Source organism: Quercus robur, chromosome 5, assembly GCF_932294415.1.
Source record: "Quercus robur chromosome 5, dhQueRobu3.1, whole genome shotgun sequence".
Taxonomy (NCBI): domain Eukaryota; kingdom Viridiplantae; phylum Streptophyta; class Magnoliopsida; order Fagales; family Fagaceae; genus Quercus; species Quercus robur.
The window spans coordinates 64,973,298-64,988,715 of record NC_065538.1 but is presented as its reverse complement, the minus strand read 5'-3'; positions in this window follow the sequence as shown (position 1 = coordinate 64,988,715).

The following is a 15,418-nucleotide window of genomic DNA, read 5'->3' as shown; positions in this document are numbered from 1 at the left end:
AATTCATTTATTGTTGTAAAATGTGTTCTTGTATTTCTTAAAGTTTTGGATCATTCATGTCTGAACACTTTATTAGTTCAATTGAAAATTTTTTACTCGCAATGGTAGACAATTTGGCAACTTATATTGAAAATGAAAATTTTAAGGATTTCACTATAGAAGATGGTGAAAGATGAATTTAACTCAATACATTTAATTTTAAGGATTTCACTATGAAAGATACTAAATTGTGTATGTGTGTGTGTGCAGATGTACGTGTTTGTGTATATGTATGGAAGTTTGTATAGACAACAAATTATTAACACAAATCGGCCCTCAAAATAAAAATTTCTAGCTCCGCCCCTGGCTATTCTAGAGCATTGGGTTTTTTTTTTTTTTTTTTTTTTTTTTTTTTCTTCCTTGAGACCATTGGATTTGTTCAACTTGACAGCTTTGGAAGTCAATTTATCCTAGGCCACGGATTCAACTGGTTCCAATTCAAGAGAAAGTTTCATCAAAAAATAAAAATAAAAAATAAAAAATTCAAGACCGAGTTCAATAGTATTGATGAAACTCGCTCTTGAATTGGAACTGGTTGAATCTGTGGCCTATGATTAATTGACTTCCAAAGCTGCCAGGTTGAACAAATCCAATGGTCTCAAGAAAAATAAATAAATAAAATAAAACCATTGTTCCTGTAGGGACACGATTATTCAACGACCCAAGAATGGCATTGGGCTCGTGTGTAAAGAGCCCGAACAATATAATTTGTAGAGTGTGGGCTTGAAAGGCTGGACCTTGGTCACTGGTCAACGGTCTAGTCGTGGTTTTTATGGAGGCTTGTATGAGGGTGGACTTGGCTTGACTAGCTAAGTCTTCCATCGGTGCGGCTTGTAGGGTTTAAGTCGTCGGACTACATCCGAGAAGCATAATATCCTTCCCATTCTCCCTTTTGTAGGATTTCTCCTTCTTCTGCGATCCCCTTCCCCCTTGGCTCTCTTTCCCTTTTATACTAGTGTTTACTTTCCGTTTAGTGTCCACGTGTAAGTTTTGCTTTTTGGGGTACAGACTCGTCCTATCAATCCATACATAAAGTGGTTGGGGGTAGTTGGAAAAGTTTAAATAGCATGGTCTGGAGTATGGGCCTGTCAGATGCAGGGTTCCATACTACGGTGCTGGCAGCTTTCTCCCTTGTACTGCCCCTGTACTGAGTTTGTCCTTTTCTTCAGGCGTTTTGTGAGGTGCCGAGCATAAGATCGTCCTCGGCCATATATTTGGGCCTTTTTTGGACTTTTACTTCGCGTCCTCGGAAATCATTCTCCTTGGCTTGGATCTTGGGCCCTATTATGAAGTGGGTCGGGACCACAAATTCTCCGACCCCACAATAGCCCCTCAAAATCCTGCTGCCTGACCTCCTGGTTGGGGAGGGGCGTTTTGGTGATATCGGGCTCAAACCATGGCTTGCCCAACTCTGTACTTTATTGATGTTGGTGTTTTTCCATGTGCGTGGGAGGTGTGCCGAATTATGGGACATCCCTCTAGATTTACTCACGCGGAGTTCTCGACGTTTCAGTGCTCGAGGCACGCCTTCACGAGGATATTCAAATCTTATGGTTGCAGAATGTGTTGGGAATTGAGCCAAAACCGTATTGTCTGTAGCATTTCTTGGAAACCTGCATAAATTAAATGCCACCAACTTGCCCTTTATATAGGTAGGATAGGAGGTTACTCCCTTTACATGTAAACCCCTCGGCCCCTTTAAATTCATAATCCTTCATCCATACTCAGTCTTCATCTCCAGTGCAATCCACCCTTAGAGCAATATGTTTGAGGCACGGGTGGGGGTGAAGGAACCACACCCGTTCCAGAGGCACTGGATCCTTCCGAAACTCAAGGTGGTGTGGTCTGGATGGGGGAGACACAGACTCAAAACAATCCTCCATTTTCACAAGGTGGGAATGATATCTCTACCTCTTTCAGTCAAAATCCGAAGCAGGTACTGGTTGCATCAGATTCTTGGTGCGACAGTAGTAAGGTTTTCCGTCATCAGTGCCATCTACTCTATCGCGAGCGTGGCTAACATGGAGGCTCATCAACTTCCTGTGTGGCCACTTGCGAACACCCCACTTCCTGCACCTTTTCTTCAAAGGTGCTAGCCCCATGTTAGGTTCTTTTGCTGCCTGAGTTATGGGCATGTAAAAGTATTGAGGAATGGTTTCCGTAGACAACGTTTTGGAACTGCTGCGTCTCTCTTCTCTGTGCCTTTTCTTCTGTTTCTTCTTCATTTCCTTGTATCTTTTCTTTTTGCTTATGTAATTAGTTTTTAGTATAAGCTCATTTAAGCTCTTTCATTGTACGTTGTACTATTTCTTTGTCTTAATAAAAGATGAATCTGTTTCCTTCTAAATACTTTTCTTTTCCGCAGCAATTACTTTGTGAATGGGTGTACTACATGTGTATTTTACTTTAATGATACTTAGGGCAAGAAACCTTGAAACAAAAAGCTATTAATTTGAACTTATCGACATTATCAAATATAATAATGCTAACCCACAATAGATTAAACTTATGAGACTAACCGAGATAACAGCTGAGTGCTCCGTAATGCGTGTGAGGCAGCCATCCGAGAATGAGAAACTCAAAATAAACCATCCGAGAGGGTTGCCGAATAGTGAAGGACTTTGGCCGTGTTTTTGATAACACCTGGCCCTATCACAATCGCATTAGTTCCCTTGGTATTGAGGATCCGAGGATAGACAGGGGATTCCATTCGATCTAGGGATTAACCCAACTATTAATGGGTAACTCCTCTCCGAGGTAGAGTCCAAGGACCATACAAGGCCTTGGTTTAGTCCAAAACTTGTATTCTTTCTTTTAAATAGTTGGTTTCCCCATAGGCTTGAGTCCGAGGACCATACAAGGCCTTGGTTTAGTCCAAAACTTGTATTCTTTCTTTTAAGTAGTTGATTTCCCCATAAGCTTGAGTCCGAGGACCATACAAGGCCTTGGTTCTGTCCAAAACTTGTATTCTTTCTTTTAAATAGTTGGTTTCCCCATAGGCTTGAGTCCGAGGAGCATACAAGGCCTTGGTTCTATCCAAAACTTGTATTCTTTCTTTCAAGTAGTTGGTTTCCCCATATGCTTGAGTCCGAAGACCATACAAGGCCTTTGTTCTGTCCAAAACTTATACTTTTTCTTATTTTCGAAGATTAGCCCCTCTACCAAGGTGGGGGGCATTTGCTTGATGTTGGAAGCCCCTAGAGCTGCCCGTGCCGTTGACACTGCGAGGCGTAGCCCTTAGTGGAAATTTATGTCGGAACAACAACAGCGTGTTGCTGGAAATGAAGGAGCTTTCGCAGACCCTTACTTGACAGAGACTTGACTCCACCGCCACCGGTGCCAACGCGCAAGCCTTCCCACAGACGGTGCCAATTGTAGGGACACGATTATTCAACGACCCAAGAATGGCATTGGGCTCGTGTGTAAAGGGCCCGAACAATATAATTTGTAGAGTGTGGGCTTGAAAGGCTGGACCTTGGTCACTGGTCAACGGTTTAGTCGTGGTTTTTATGGAGGCTTGTATGAGGGTGGACTTGGCTTGACTAGCTAAGCCTTCCATTGGTGCGGCTTGTAGGGTTTAAGTCCTCGGACTACGTCCGAGAAGCATAATATCCTTCTCATTCTCCCTTTTGTAGGATTTCTCCTTCTTCTGTGATCCCCTTCCCCCTTGGCTCTCTTTCCCTTTTATACTAGTGTTTACTTCCCTTTTAATGTCCACGTGTAAGTTTTGCTTTTTGGGGTACAGACCCGTCCTATCAATCCATACATAGAGTGGTTGGGGGTAGTTGGAAAAGTTTAAATAGCATGGTCTGGAGTATGGGCCTGTCAGATGCAGGGTTCCATACTACGGTGCTGGCAGCTTTCTCCCTTGTACTGCCCCTGTACTGAGTTTGTCCTTTTCTTCAGGCGTTTTGTGAGATGCTGAGCATAAGATCGTCCTCGGCCATATATATGGGCCTTTTTTGGACTTTTACTTCGCGTCCTCGGAAATCATTCTCCTTGGCTTGGATCTTGGGCCCTATTATGAAGTGGGCCGAGACCACAAATTCTCGGGCCCCACAGTTCCTATTGAGTATTGAGCTCGGTCTTGAATTTTTTATTTTGTATTTATTTTTTGATAAAACTCGCTCTTGAGTTGGAACCGGTTGAATCCGTGGCCTAGGATAAATTGTCTTCCAAAGCTGCCAAGTTGAATAAATCCAATGGTCCCAAGAAAGAAGAAGAAGAAAAATAATAGTAATAAAAACACCCAATGCTCTAGAACGACAATGAGACATTATTTTATTGAATGATTGAACGCTTCATTGTTTATTTATTTATTTTAATTTTTTAAATGTCTCTATTTGGCCGTTTTGAGTAAGCAAATTGATTGATGGGCATGTGGGTATTTTAATTTTATTCGTTTGAAAAGAAGATTGAGTAAATTTCTTTTTAATCCTTAAAAATTTGGAAATGTTTCATTTAAACCTTAAAACTTTCAAATTGTTCCATTCAAACCTCAAAATTTCTGAGAATATCTCATTTTAACCGTATAGTTTCATATACTTTTATCTAAACCTTCGAGTTACTAGGTAAATTTCATGTAAAACTCAAAGTCATTGAATACAATTAGTAACGTAATGTTTATCAGTGTTAAGTGTTTAACTGAATAAATGTGATAGAAACTTTTTATTTATTTATTTTTTTTTTTAAAAGATAGAAATTTTACTATAGCCTAATCTAAGTGTATATGTATGTAAAGTTTCCTCTTAAAGATTTGATCCTCGACCCTTGCCCTCTACACCCCACAAGTATTTATATTTGTGAAGTGACCACCACACCAAAAGTGCGCAGTAGTGTGGTTAAAACTTTATGAAACACGTTCAAAACTTTGAGGGTTTTTTTTTTTTTTTTTTTATGAAAAATCACGCTGTAAGATGGGAAAGTGAAAGAAGGGACATTCTTCTAACCATACAATGACCTCCTCTTTTGCTGCACTAACCGAAGCTAAAACAGCACAATTACATCTTAAAGTATACTACAAAAAGAAATAAAAGAAAAACTATCCTTAAAATGATTGATGTCTTCGAGTATCCAATCAACCTCAAGAGAACAAATTCTATCCGAAATCAGTAGGTACATCAATTTAGCAAAATTGCATTCAACATACAACTTGAAGAAATAGATGCTTTGACAAAACTATCAGAGAAATGAAGAATTTCTATTGTCTTTTCATTAATTACAAAAATGAATGTACAAGACTATATATAGATTGAACCAAGCTACGGAACTGATCTAACTGAATAACAGAGACTAACAAACTCAAATAACTAACTCCTACACGTGACTTCATACAGAAAACTAACTCTCCCACGTGTGGTCATTAATACAGAGACCAAAAACTACTTGCCATTTCTGCATAGTTCTAATGTCGTTTATGCAGCACAAATTATGCAACACTTTTTTCTTCACTCAGATTAAGCTCTACTGTCTCATGCTCTGCTCTTGCTTCCTTGTGATCATCTTTACTACCATTCTAATACTCCCCCTCAAGAGCAGCTGGTGTGTGTATATTCATCATCCCGATCTTGTCAACAAGATTGGAAAATTGATTGTACCCCAATGCTTTGGTAAGCATGTCTGCTAATTGACACTGAGACCTCACATGATTAAGCTTGATGACACCTTCCAAAACTTTATCCCTGACTACATGACAGTCTATTTCAATGTGCTTGGTTCTCTCATGAAAAAGGGGATTGGAACCAATGTGCAATGCTGCCTGGCTGTCACAGAACAACAATGCTTCTTTGTCATGTTTAACTCCAATATCCTTTAGAAAGTATAAAATCCACACAAGTTCACATGTTGCAACTGCCATAGCTCTATACTCAGCTTCTGCTGAGGACCTGGAAACTGTGGACTGCTTCTTTGATTTCCAAGACACCAAGGAATCTCCAATGAAAATGCTATAACCTGTTATTGACTTTCTTGTATCACAACATGAAGCCCAATCAGCATCTGCAAAGCCTTTCAAGTGTAAATCTATCTTGGAAGAAAATAGAAGACCCTTCCCTGGTTCATTCTTCAAATACTGTAAGATTCTATAGGCTGCATCTAAATGTGGCTTTCTTGGTTTGGACATGTATTGGCTAAGCTTATGAACAGCAAAGGTGATGTCTGGCCTTGTGATGGTCAGATACAATAACCTCCCAATTAGCCTTCTGTAGGTGCTGGGATCTTTGAGCTCTTCTCCTTCCAATTGACTTAACTTGAGACTTTGTTCTATAGGGGTCTTAGCTGGTTTACACCCTAACATACTAGCATCATTAAGCACCTCAAGAGTGTATTTCCTTTGACAAAGGGCAATTCCCTTGGCTGATCTAGCAACCTCCAATCCAAGAAAGTACTTTAAGTCACCTAAGTCTTTGAGCTTGAACCTGTCATCCAACAGAGCCTTGAATCTGTCTATCTCAGCCTTATCATTACAAGCTATTAAGACATCATCCACATACACCGAAAGCATCATGAAAACATCACCTTGCCTCCTAGTAAACAATGAATAGTCAGCTTTGGACTGAGTAAAACCAAGCTGAAACAAAGTGCCAGAAAACTTGGCAAACCATTGCCTAGATGCTTGTTTTAGCCCATACAAGGACTTATTCAGCTTACAAACTACCTCCCCCTGGTTATGAAACCCTTGTGGAAGAGCCATATAAACTTCCTCATCCAAATCACCATGCAAAACAGCATTGTTCACATCCAATTGACTAAGAAACCAGCCCTTTATGGCAGCCACAGCAAGGAGTACTTTGACAGATACCATTTTGGCCACTGGGGAAAGAGTCTCAAAATAGTCCACACCCTCTTTCTGTGTAAAACCTTTAGCAACTAGCCTTGCCTTGTACCTTTCAACTGAACCATCAGCCTTATACTTGATTCTATACACCCATTTACACCCTATAGGCTTCTTACCAGCAGGTAGAGGGGTTAAAGTCCATGTGTGATTTGCTTCAAGGGCAGCTATTTTGGCTGTCATGGTTTCTTGCCATTTGGGATTAGAAGCAGCTTGATAATAATAGGTAGGCTCAACAAGAGAAGAAATGGAACAACAAAAGAATTTGTAAGAAGAAGAGAGGTGGTGATAAGAGAGATGTGAAGAGAGTGGATGAGAAGTACCTGACTGGGAAGTAGGGCCAGCAATGATAGAAGATACCTGGTTGCAGTGGTAAGCTTGTAAGTAGGAGAGTTGTTTGACAGCTCTAGAAGACTTTCTAAGAGGGATAGGATCAACAATAGGATCAGGAGGCTCAACTGGAACCTCATCAAGTAAATCATCATCAATAGAATGATGAATATGAGTGATGGGATCAAGAGGTACAGCAGAAGCAGATTTAGATTTAGATTGAATTAAAGGATCAAAGAGAGGATTAATGGCTGGAACACAAGTCACAGGAGTGAAACAAGGCTGCTGGACAAAATTAGTTGAATTGGAAACAAAAGGAAACACATTTTCATGAAATGTGACATCTCTAGAAACAAAAATAGTGTGAGAGACAAGATCAAAAACTTTGAAACCTTTAGTATTGAAAGGAAAGCCAAGGAAGACACACTTCCTTGCCCTTGGAGAAAACTTGGATCTAGTGTGAGAAATGGTGGATGCAAAACATAGGCAACCAAAAGTTTTGAGATTAGAATAGTCTGGAATTTTGTGGAAAAGAAGTTCAAAAGGAGTTTTATCATGGAGCAAAGGGGATGGAAGCCTATTGATAAGATAGGTAGCATGTAACACACAATCACCCCAAAACTGAAGAGGGAGTTGGGATTGAATTTGTAAAGCTCTAGCTATGCAAAGAAGATGCTGATGTTTCCTTTCCACAACAGAATTCTGTTGTGGAGTGTAAACACAGCTGGTTTGATGTATAATTCCATGAGAATTGAAGAAGTCAGACATGTTAAACTTTTTGGCATTATCAGTTCTAACAGCTTTGATTTTAAGGCCAAATTGAGTATGAACCATAGTATAGAAAGAAGAAAATAACTGCCTAACTTCAGATTTAGACTTCATTAAAAATAACCAAGTGGCTCTTGTAGCATCATCCACAACAGTTAAAAAATATTTGAAGCCATCTAAAGTTGGAGTTGAGTAGGGACCCCATACATCCATATGAATCAAGTCAAAAGCACAAGAACTGATATTATTATGAAAAGGAAAGGGCAATCTCTTAAGTTTTGCCATAGGACAGATTTGACAACCTTTGTTACAAGAAGGTTTTAAAGAAGGAATTACATGACACAAACTATTGAGTTTGACATCAGATGGGTGCCCCAACCTGTCATGCCAAATAGATGAAGGTTGAGAAGAGACTGATGTGGAAGTAACAGCAGTGACAGCAGAGCCAGTCTCATCACCAAAGCCGCTGTGCAAAGAGGATTCAAGCTCTTTTTTTGTCGACAACATGTTGTTGCTAAAACTTCTCCCTTGCAGTTCCGAATAAGTAGTCCAACCCCAATAGATGAGCTGTTCCTTGATTGTGAAATGGCCAGGTTCAATTTATGAATTGAATCTGAGGGAGGTGGCTGCCATTTTGGGAAAAGACGAGTTGGAGCTTCGGTGTTTCTCTGCTGAACTTCCACATTCTCTAGCCTATATAATTCAGCCCATGACCATAGATCCACGGAGGATGGACTTTTATTCTCAAAAATTAACTTGTTTCTGCAATTCCATATCGGCCAACATGCCGTGCAGAGGGTGTCAAAATCTGGTTGAGATAACTTCTTAAGAGCAACCTCTAAAGCATCAATGAAGCAAATGTGTCATGGTAACTTGGAGCAGTAGGTTTCTAGCTGGAGTTTGGAGGTCTCAAGTAGATGTAGGCTTTTGGGCATGGAGGGTTCATAGTGTCCTAATGTATTGCAACTATCTTGCCCATTGAAGATTTCTGACAAATGGTCAGGGGAGAGGTTTTTACTCATGAGGCTTGGGTTTTCCTTTTATTAAACAGTTCTTGGTGTTTAGTGTGGTTTGATTGCTATATTACCATGCTTTGTGTAGTGTAGTTTAGTTTGTTTGGAAATTGGTTAAATCATTTACACTTACTGTATTGTCCAGTCCAGTTTACACGTGCTAGGAGTAATTTAGCATATTTCAAAATGCGTTATAATGTTAAATTTTTTGCAGATAAATGTCGGTGTATTATACCATGAGTAATGATAATTTTCTGCATAGGAATTACGGCTATACTATTTTGAGATATTTTAACAATGTTCTTTGCAGTGATACTTGAATTGAAACAGACTTTTCCAATTCTCTTATAACTTCACCACTAGAACTTCTACTTTCAAATTTCATGTTCTTTTATCTTGTGAGTTTCTCTTAATGCTTTTGTTTAAATTCATTAGATCCTCACAAGGAAAAATTGTTGGATTGAAGAAACGTTTCAACGTTATTGAAGGAATTGGTCTATGTATACTTTACCTTCATAGAGATTCTAGATTAAAGATTATCCACAGAGATCTAAAGGCAAGTAACATCTTGTTGGACAAAGAACTAAATCCAAAAATATCAGATTTTGGAATGGCCAGGATTTTTGGTAATAATGAAGACCAGGCCAATACTAATAGGGTCATCAGAACATAATAAGTACCTTTTGTTTTGGTCAATTCAATTAGACATCTATATATAATAATAATAGGTGAAGTTAAGAGAAACTCAAATTAGATTTTTAATTTTGTACCATGTGTCCTAAATTATTTATTCTTAAAGAGTTTTATTTCTTAATTTTAGGATCAAATGTGGGACTACATCTTAAATATTCATCCAAGTGAGTTATTAAGTACAAAAACAAAAGAGCCTAGAATAAATGAATTGTAAAAAAAAATAAATAAATAAATAAAAAAAGTGCTTCACAATAATTAAAAAAAATATTGATAATTTACATTTTATACTGAATGCTCTAAAATGTGTGAAAACACAAGAGGTATTTAGACCCCCAATTAAAATTACAGCTCGATAGATTTTACTCTAACTTTTACTAAGTGCGGAAAAGAGTAAATGCGAGCGTATAAACAAACAAGCTACTCCAACCCATATTCATAATAACACAACAGTAAAATGAAAGGTAAAAGAGTAGGAAAGAAAGATGCAAACACAAAAACAACATAGCGATGTGTTATCGAAGAGGAAACCGAAGTTCTCGGAGTAAAACCTCTCCATCGCCCTCCAAGCGGTAATCGATCCACTAGACAATCAGTTGGGATACATGGGTTAGGAAGAGACCATCCAAGCCTAATCTACCCGAAGTACCTTAGCCCTCCAAACTCCTACTCCAACAAGGCTTCTCAGAACTGTGTCTTGTCTAACTCTCCGGATCCCACAACAAGCTCCATGTTGCATCCGCCATCCTTGGCTTCATCCAATGCTTCCCAGCAGCACCAAAACCTCACTGAACACTCTGAAAGGGTGTGGTAAGTGTTTGGGCTATCAACCTTTCAAGGATATGAAAATGAAGAGGTAGGAGTTGAGGAAAATCCACAAGCAATTGTGTAAAAGATTGTGGGTATAACAATCTCTAACTCTCAAGGTTTATGGCTAAGGTTTTCTCTCAGAAGCACTCCTCAACTTTTGTGGGTAATGATAGTATATATAGTGTGGGTACAAAAAGTGTGTATTAGATAAGACAATCTGGCAAAACAGAATGTTTCGCGAGTGTCTCACGAGAAGGCCTTACCCACGAGCTACTCGCGAAACACAGCTGTCTCCATCTGTCCTGACTCTTCGCATTCCAATCATGTGCAGGGCACATGCATCATTTCACGGGATGCTTAGTCGCGAGCTACCCGCGAAAACTCTTCAGTCTTCAATTTTCTTGAGTCTTCACACACTCTTTCTCTCTCTCTTACACAACCCTTACAATTAAATCCCTCAATAAATACAGAGTACAAAAGATTGAATAAAATTACAATTAAATTTGACACGGAATAAAGCCAACAAAACATATAGTTGTAAATTACAACTTTACATATACCTAATAATATATCCTTACAGATTTTTTTAAAGAGTTAATAAAATATAAAAATGACAATGAATAGTACTTAAATTTTATATATAGAAATTATATTATGCATTTTATTGTATATCTTTAAGTGTATTTATACATATACATGGAGCTACAAGCTAGTTAATAATAATATTTGATTACAGGATTTTGATGTGTTTAATTGTTAAAAATATAGATGCTATATGTCTCATGAATATGCAATGGCAAGGTGATTTTCAAAAAATTCGGATGTTTTTAGCTTTGGGGTGTTGTTACTAGAGATACTAAGTGGAAGAAGAAACTGTAGCTTTTATCATGATGAGCTGTCTATGAGCCTTTTAGGATTTGTAAGTCATCCTTATCTCTTTGCCTTATTTTTTAAAACCTCCAATAGCTTTCAGTATTGATGCTAAGAATTTCAATCATGTTTTCATGTTTCCAGGCATGGAAATTGTGGAATGCAGACAACAATATAACCTTGATAGACCCAATGATATATGAACCATGCTTTGAAATGGAGATGTTGAGATGCATACATGTCGACTTGTTATGTGTGCAAAAATTTGCCAAAGATAGGTTTATGGTATCTGTTGTTACTTGCATGCGTAAAAGTGAGATTGTTGATATTTCTCGTCCAAAGCAGCCAGCATTTACTAAAAGGTAGATTGCCTTAGATCTTTTTTTTTTTTTCTTTTTTTTTGTTAACGATGTTACTATTACAATGGTTCAAGGTCGATAGCTAGTATATGTTCATGACAATTGACATAATTGGTTATATATTTATGGCTTTTTATTATTATTTATTTTGGCCATTAATCTACCTCTTAAATCCTGCAACCACCCTATCTTTACCAAAGCTGAGCTTCTCTGTTCGAATTGGTTTCCAAGCTATTCCCTATGTTATCCAATCTCGCCTCAGGTTCTGATGATACCGAAAACAATTCCACCAGTGAGTCACACGTTCCTCGTACGATCGCAAATGGCACCTGCACAATAAAAAGGAATAACCTAGCAGAGAGTACCGGTGTGGTACCGGCCAAATACCCTCTGAAGGTCAAGTTAGAACTATTCTCACTGCTCTAGAGTGCTAGAGAGGGTAAATTATGCGTACCTTGATTTGTGAGGGTACTTGGGTTTTTATACTAGTAGATGGTTGACCCTTTTTCCTTGGAGTAGAAGTCTTTTCCTTATAGGAGTCTTCTTGGGCGTGTTTTACGGGATTCTTTCCATATAGGAGTCCTTAGGTTCCTTGAAACGTGGGGAGCAAGTTATTCTACTTATATACGTAAATGTGCAGATCAATCAATCCGTAGACTGACGCCGTAAATTTAAGTTTACCCCGTCTATTCAAGTTTACTCCCGTCAGCTTCAGGATGCCCAGTTTCACGTGGAGTTTTCTTCCTTCATTCCTCCGTCAGCCTTGAAGGAATGCTGACGGCAACATCATCTCGTCACCCTTGTCAAGCTTGGCCCGTCACTCTTGTCTAACTAATTTTATCCTCATCACTTGCCCCCTACTCCATACCTCCGTCAGACTTTATACTGACGGGTTATGGAGTTTGTTTTGTAGGGATATCGTTCGTGTGGATCTGTGTATTTAATGCCTTGGACAGGTGGCTTGCTCCTATTGGCTCTGCGTTTGACGAGACGTCACCTCGTCTTCCGCGCCATTTTTTCCATATATAAACAGCACCTCCCCTCATTTTTCACTATTTCATCCTTGCTGATCTTGTGGAGAGAAAGACCGTCGCCCTCCTTTCGTCAGCTTCACTTCCGTCGGCTTATCTGTCGCTGTCTTTTAGAGTCATCCAGAAGGCCTCCATACCGGTAAGTTTTCATCTTCTGTCCCCTTCCTTCTTCTTTTCCCTTTTTTATTTTTGCCTCATTAGTAAGGTCGTCAGCCTAGGTACTTAGCTTGAACCCGTCACTTGTAGGTAGTCAGATGTCAAGTAACGCATCTTGTGAGGAGTCGTCAGTCCGCGAAGGAGCGGGCTACGACGAAACCTTTGGCTCTGGAGATGAGTCAGACTTCTCCCTTCCGTCAGAGAGAGGGTCGTCAGCCCAATCTTCTGACGGCGATGAGAGTTTTGTCGAGGGAGATGAAGATGAGGGAAGAGGGGATGGAAACGACGGGGATGGAATGGATGTTGACGGAGAGGATAGTGACGGGGATGAGAGATCCAGTGAAGGAACCTCGGAGGGTCCCGGAGATAGCCGTCCCTTCATTCTTCCTAAGGATTGGGCTGTCAACAAATTTTCGCCTGGGATGAGTGGTAAAGTCTTTAGGGAGCTACGGGTTCGTTACCAAATCCCAGACCACATCCCCCTCCGTCTCCCTACAGAGGATGAAAGGTGTTACTCCGGGAGGACAGCTGACGTTGGCATGTATGATGCCATGTTTGCTGCGGGTCTGAGGTTACCGTTGACGGCTCTACACCGTCAACTTGCTGACTTCCTTGGAATATCCGCCACCCAGATTGCCCCAAACGCCTGGAGGACTTTTATAGGTGCTGAAATCCTTTGGGGCAGTCTTAGTGGAGGACACCGTCAGCTTATGTTAGGAGAATTCTTTTATTGTTATAGGCCTCACCACATCGCCTCGTCTAAGGAGAAGTATCACTTTAATGTCCGGGAGAAAGGGCTACGGCTAGTGCCAGACATGCCAGACTCAAATAGGAACTGGAAGAGTCGGTATTTTTTTGTTGAGGGGACGGATTGGGTTTGCCGTCAGGAGGAGTGGGCGACGATGCCCCGTGGTTACTTTGACAACACCTGGGCCTTCGTCAGGGATTCAGGTTAACCCGTCAACTGTGAGGCTTGTGTGTTTTTTTGAGGCGATGCTAATAATGCTTTTTACTTCTTTCAGCTTATACCCGTCCGCACATAACTGACGAGCAGGAGGAGTTCATCCAACGGATTCTGGAAATCCCTTTGGAAGAACGTAAGTGCAGGGATTTGATCACCCTTGACATCCTTCACTTATACTGTGGGGGTCCAGATCCGTCAGCGGAAGCTCGAAGGTTGGAAGAGTTTGCACGCCGACGTGAGTAAGCGTTTATTTATCCCGTCAGTTTTATTCCTCTGTTACCTGCCCCAACGGTGTTCTTTGTGTTGTAGAAATGGACTCTGCGAAGCAAAGGATAAGGGCTGCCGCAGCCCGTCAAAAGGAGGAGAGAAAAAATAAGGAGGCAGCAGGGGAGGCCTCGTCAACTCCAAGGGTCATCGCTAAGGTGACGAAGAGGAAGCCTGACGGTGATGGCAGCCGTCCCTCAAAGAAAGTTGTCATCACTCCTAGGGACGAACCACGGAAGGAGAAGTCCCTTCCCAAGCCTAGCCATGGCGCGGGCAAGGGGGTGATGACCTCTACTGGTCCCGTCGGCGAGGGCCCCTGCCGTCTCCTGACTCACAAGGATTATGCCGTTGGGGAGGTTGGGTCCCTGATAAAACCGACGGATATTGAACCTTGTGACCAGGTGGGGACGGAGGACCTAGGGGCGTCAGCCCTCTTTGACCTCACCAGGGTATGTTTACTACAATTTTGTTTGGGGAAGCTTTGTTTTGCTTTGTTATATTTTTCAACTGACGGATATGTTTTCTTAGGCCTTGGTGCGCGTCAAGGCCCTTCAAGACCGTTGTGTGGCGAAGGAGGGGGTCGTCACTCGTGTTCGCAACCATAATACGAACCTGTTGAACCAGCAAGCTCAGTACAAGGAAGCCGTCCGTATCCTCAATAAGGAGCTGCAGGAAGTTAAGGAGAAGTTGACGGAGGTCAGCAGTCAGAATGATAAACTCCAAGAAGAAGTGACGGGTCTAGGCGAAAAGCTGCAGATGGCGGGGGCTGACGCGATCAGAGATTTCAAAGTGTCGCAGTCCTTCTTTAACTCGTGTGGTGAATATTATGGCACCGGGTTCGAAGACTGCCTTCAGCAAGTCGCGTCGGCCTTCCCGGAGTTAGATTTGTCCGGGATCACCATGGATGACGGAGACGACAGCCTCCGTCAGCCTACTCCGAGGCGTGACGACAGTGTGGTCTTAACTCAGCTTGTTGCCAATCCTGTTGCTTCTGAATCTCCTGCCGTGATTGTGGATGTTGAAGACCATCCAACTGACGGCAAGGATGCTGACGTCCCTGCCCCTTAGCTTTTTTATTTTTGTATTTTGGCCATGTATGAAATGGTTACATTGGAGAATAGTTGTAATTTTTGAACAGTTGTAGTTTTAAACCATGTTTAAGTGCCTTTGTCGTTTATGTACAGTTGCACATGTATTTCATTTCAATAGCTCTTCTCTTTAAAAATTCCCGTCTGCTTGGAATACGTCAGTTTTTTCAATCGTTGAAAACCCCGTCAGCTTTTTGACCGTCG